The 5,695-nt window shown below is 34.4% G+C and overlaps 1 pseudogene; it reads left to right on the forward strand.

Moving 5' to 3' along the window:
- The first annotated feature begins 2,080 nt into the window (after nt 1-2,080).
- LOC129516456 (heterogeneous nuclear ribonucleoprotein H3-like) lies at nt 2,081-4,925 on the forward strand (annotated as a pseudogene).
- Nucleotides 4,926-5,695: the final 770 nt, after the last annotated feature.

Here is a 5,695-nt window from a genome sequence, read left to right on the forward strand (position 1 = left end):
TCAATAGTAGGGAATATGCATTAATTCAAATAATATTGATAGGCTCATGAACCTGCATCAGTCTTCTGTGAAGTAAGAAAAATGAGACATCTTCCAAAAAATCAATAATTTCCTTTTTATGTCATTCACTTGAAGATTATCAATAATACATTACTTTTTTACCTTATGTGTCAATGGTCTAATTTTTAAATACAGGCATCTCTACATTTTAATCTAAAACGATAATCTACAAAGAACTGAGAAACTAAAAATCATTTGATGGAAATAATTTTTTGAAGTTCATGGCTTAAAAACACATACATGTAGATCTACACGCAAACACACATATATACACTTAAACATATATACGTGCATGTACTGTTGATATATTTTTGTGTGCAGTAGCATAAGAAGCTCTGTCTTTTAAACTACATTAAAAATGCTTGTTTCATTCTGAAGGTGTATTGCATGAAAGAAATAACAGAAATCTCAATACTCATCTTTTTTAGCCCTTATGAACTGGGATGTTATACAGGTATGTACTTAGGTAAAAATACAAAATGTGAAATTACAACACCCATTCATCAAAAAAAGAAACATTTTAATTGGTTATAGGTGGAAAATATCTACTTGACAGTCAGTTTCTCACTTTTCACGTAAGTGCTTTGCTGCTTGGATGCCTAATCTTGTTTAGTGTAGGAAAAGTAATTTGACATGAAAGTACCTAGATGGCTGCCGAAAATTAATTGCCAATTAAAAAAGAAAAATGTTTGTGCTACTCTATAAACAAGCCAACATATAAACCTTTCAGTCTTGTTGCTTTATTTATGTCTTTATAGATCTGGTTTCAAGCTATTTGCATACAATTTACAAATTCATATTATAATTCTCCTGTATATTTATGATTTTATAGTTGTATATATTTTACCTCCATGAGAAATATTTATTTCCGTATGCTTCTGTTGCTTATTATTTAACAAAAACATCACATTGCATTTGATAGTTTATGTATCTTCTTTAGAATAAGACGCTTTTATTTGTAAAGGAGTAAAAAAATATTTTACCACCACCAATGGGCATGGATGAGCACATGGGTGTGTGTACACATCACACACGAGCACACATGCACACACACACACACACCACAGAAACCTTATATTAGAAAATGCTCCACACCCTTCATCTCTATGTTGGTCTCTATAATATTGATAACAATAAGTTTTTAGAGGCAAGAGGAAGAGATTTCCCAAATGAAACTTTCTTTGAGAAATCAGTGGATTCTGAGAGATTTCAGTACTTGAATACTTGTAAACTAATATTCATTGGGGAATCTGAAGTGGCAAAAAAGGAAAGCCATTCAAATTTATATCTCTCTTTAAAAGGAATATTGTGGATTGAAGATAAAATCTAGAGCTATATGCTTAATCAAATGAAGATTAAAATATCAATATTCTAAAAATGTCAAAAAGGAAACCAGTAATAATATTATGTATTACAAAATATATATTATTAATAAGATGAAGAAATATCAAAGAAATAATGATGATATTTGAGCCATATTTTCATACTTCCCATTTTGAAATTTCTACAGCTCTTTCCAGCTATGTAAAATTGCCAGTGATATGAAAGGTGGTCATTTAGTTAAGATCAAGTATTCATCAAAGCTTTCATACCGCAGCTGGGAGTGGGGGGAAGGTGATGAAATGATTTTTCTAAATATTTTCCCAGGTAGTTTCCAGAAATAATAACAGGAACTGCAGCATTTTAACTTTGTTACTTAGAAAACAAAAGCAAGTTTCCTATTTGGAGTTGAATAAAACAATTGTGTCTTTTTTCACCTGTACCAGCAATCCAGATCCAACTTTCTGACATCTTTATTCTATTCACTTAAACATCATTCTCACAGCCACAATATTTCCAAACTATGGGGTTATCTTTTTCTTGTCTCCTATATTGAATTAGGACTTGGCTGTATTTCAAAGCACTCAGCACAGTGCTTGGCACACATTAAGCTCTCATTGTATATTTGTTGACTGACTAAACAGAATTCTGTAAATAATATATCTGTTCCATCTCTGACATCTGTCCTGTCTTTTTCTTCCCCAATATCCCTGGTTATGGAGGCTTTGGTAACTATGATGGCTATAATAATTATGGCTATGGAAATGATGGCTTTGATGACAGATTGAAAGATGGAATCGGTAAAACATGGCTAGGTGGACCTGTTGATGCAAGTTCAGGGTTTTTGGGTGGTCATTTTGTATATATGAGAGGATTACCTTTTAATGTAACTGAAAATGCCATTGCTAAGTCCAATACTAACTGATATTGATACTGGAGCTGGTGGCAGAGCAATAGAAGCAGATGTAGAGTCTGACATGATGATGCAGTAGCTACAATGTCTAAAGATAAGAATAGCAGACAACACCAATACATTAAACTCTTCTTGAATTCTAGTGTAGAATGAGGTTCTGGAATGGGACACTTACAGCAGAGATGGAATGGGTAGTCAGAGAGATTATGGATCTGTTGCAAGAATGGGAATGGGGAAGAATTACAGCAAAGGCTATAATACTTCTGATGGTTTGTGTGGTTATGGCCATGGTGGCAGGCAGTGGAAGTTACTCTGGGCAAGGTGGCAGGAGTGGAGGTGGATGGTGTGGGATGTACTACAACATAATAACCACCAACATACAAAGTCCTGTGGACAGAATCCGGTCTACTAGGCTTTCTTACAGATTAAGTTTCTTTTGTATTTTAAGAACTATATAGGGGATCTCTGGGTGGCTCAGCAGTTGAGCGGCTGCCTTCAGCCCAGGGTGTGATCCTGGAGTCCTGGGATCGAGACCCACATCGGGCTCCATGCATGGAGCTTGCTTTTCCTTCTGCCTGTGTCTCTGCCTTTCTCTCTCTCAGTGTCTCTCATGAATAAATACAATCTTTTTTTAAAATAAATAAATAAATAAATAAATAAATAAATAAATAAATAAACTGTATAATAACTGAAGGAATGTGTTTTCAAAATATTATTTGTTAAAGCAACAGATTATGATGGAGAAATCTCTTTTCTATAGGTTTTATCTGTTGCATACTTTGACTTAATGACTTTTTATACTAAAAAAAATAATAAACCCCTCATTACTTCTAAACTGAGCTACTGTAAAACCACTCAAGACTATATGCTTTAATATTTATTGATTTCCTACTATGTGTTCTATAGTGAGATGAGCCTATATATAGATTGTTACTCTTCTAAAGGGTAGATATCAGTAATCCTGATAGTATGAAAAATAATTAATAAATCTTCTCTATATACAACATTAAATTGTCCTTGCATTTATGGGCCTATAGAATAATTTCTTATTCTATATCTCCAGTCTTAGTACCTGCACTTCTTATAAAACATATTTACAATTATCCTGCAGCTGAAATAATTGCTTATCATTCCCCAAACAAGTCTCAGTAAGATACCTGCTTTCAAAAATCAACTTTACTTAAATGGGGGGGGGTGATGAAAACTAATACTTCCATATTATTACAATTTATTTTAGTTTTTTTTTTTTTAATTTTAGAGAGAGAGTGTGTGAGCAGGAGGAGGGGCAGAGGGAGAGAGGGAGAAAGAATCCCAAGCTGACTCGCTGCTGAGTATGGAGCCTGGTGTAGGGCTTGGTCTCAGAACCCTGAGAAATGAAGAGTTGGACACTTTACTGACTGAGTCACTGAGTTACCCATATGGTAACTTTATACCATATAGTACAAAATACAAATATATAATGCAAAATTATGTGTATTTTTGAACTACATAAGAGACTTCAAATAAATCTCCAGCTTCAGTTGTCATTTCCCAGGTAGATGAAGAAGGGCAGTGAGATGGTTAATTGTTCACAAGACCTCTGCTTTCAGACAGATGAAGTTGTGTGTTCCGGTTGCAGAATATGTGGTGTCCCAGTTGTACCACTTCATAGCCGTGCAATTGCATTTATGTTTACATAGCTATATCTGCAGTGCTTAGAATAATTTCTCACAGTGTTTCATAAGTATTAGCTGAATGAATGAATGATTGAATATATCAATGGAAAATGATTATCTGATTAGTATCAGTCTCTTTCTAGAATATGAGCTTTTTAAATGTGAGTTGAGTTTTCTGGAATGATCATCATTTGATTGCTTTTCTAAGATTCAACTGAAATTTGACCTGTGAGGTACCATATGTATGAAAACAAAATGTAAAAAAAAAAAAAAAAGAAAAGAAACAAAATGTATTCACATGCACACACTTACAGAGAATTACCTAGATCTTTGTCTTTGTCCTGTTAGTTTCTGGTTTTAGGACATTTCCTTAAGAATGTTTGTTTAAATGTTGCAAGTTATCTTACCCATATATATGGTTTATCATGCCACTGACACAATTACCACCCAAGTAGGAAGCCTACTATATATTCATATTGATACCATAATTCCCTGAAAAATAGATATTCCCTGATGTTGATTGACTCAAGAACAAATGCATTCATAGCCAGGTTGAATTCATCTAGAAGAATTTTCACACATTTAACATTTAATGAAATTATGACATACATTAAATCTTGATGAAATATATGCTTTCAATCTTCTCACAAGAGCACATGTAATAGAAGAAAAACTGTAATTAGAATCAGAAAACTTTGATCTAGGTCCTGGATCTACTACCATAAGCTGTGTGTCCATGTATGAATCAGTAAAATTCTCTCATTCAGCTTTTACATTTGAACTTGCAGGATAGAATATATTTGCATTGTTGTGAGGAACAAATGAGATCATGTGTGGCAAAATGCTTTGTGAATTATAAAAGCACAATATACATATGTTCTTCTGTTAGTTGGTGGTTCCTAGCCAGGCATACTCCAGAGAGTTTGACCAGTTGTTCTGGAATATTTGACAAACCAAATATCAAACAAAAGCTGTAAATCTAAAATGGGCCCCTTTAGACATCTGTACATTTCTTCTTTCTAACTACTGCCATATTTGCTAATGTAGCAATGGGAGCAGTCTCCCTTTGTCATCAATTCCCAAATTTTTCATTCTGAATAGAAAAGAGAAATTTTCTCCCAAGGTGCTCCACAACTCCTTTCTAGATACACCTACTTGGTAGGGCAGCCCAGGTGGCTCAGTGGTTTAGATACACCTACTTGGTGCCCCCTAGATTAGTTAGTATAGATTCATGCTAACAATGAACTAATCACATGCTCATACAGTCTCTTTTTTGCAAATTATCAATCTATATTTTGCTGCTATTCTATGTTCATGGCTGATACTATGAGTAAAATGGTAGTACCAAATTGTTTTCAACATTTTCAAGATATAACTGCTTTAAAACAAAAGATATTGGGGTACCTGAGTGACTCAGTTGGTTAAGCGTCTCCCTTTGGCTTGGGTCACGATTCCAGGGTCCTGGGATTGAGCCCCACATGGGGCTCCCTGCTCAGGGGGAGCCTGCTTCTCCCTCTCTCTCTGCTGCTCTCCCTGCTTGTCTTCTCTCTCTCTCTCTCTCTCTCCTCTCTCTCTCCTCTCGGTCAAATTAATAAAATCTTAAAAAAAAAAGAAAGAAAGAAAGAAATTTACTATGTGATGATGGCAGACACTTAAGTTGCTTATTGCTTTGCTCACAAGAGTAATGCATATATGTTAGAGAATCTTAACAATCTTTGAAAATTAGGGACTTAGATGGCAAGGCTCT

This window comes from Nyctereutes procyonoides, unplaced genomic scaffold, assembly GCF_905146905.1.
Source record: "Nyctereutes procyonoides isolate TBG_1078 unplaced genomic scaffold, NYPRO_anot_genome, whole genome shotgun sequence".
NCBI lineage: Eukaryota > Metazoa > Chordata > Mammalia > Carnivora > Canidae > Nyctereutes > Nyctereutes procyonoides.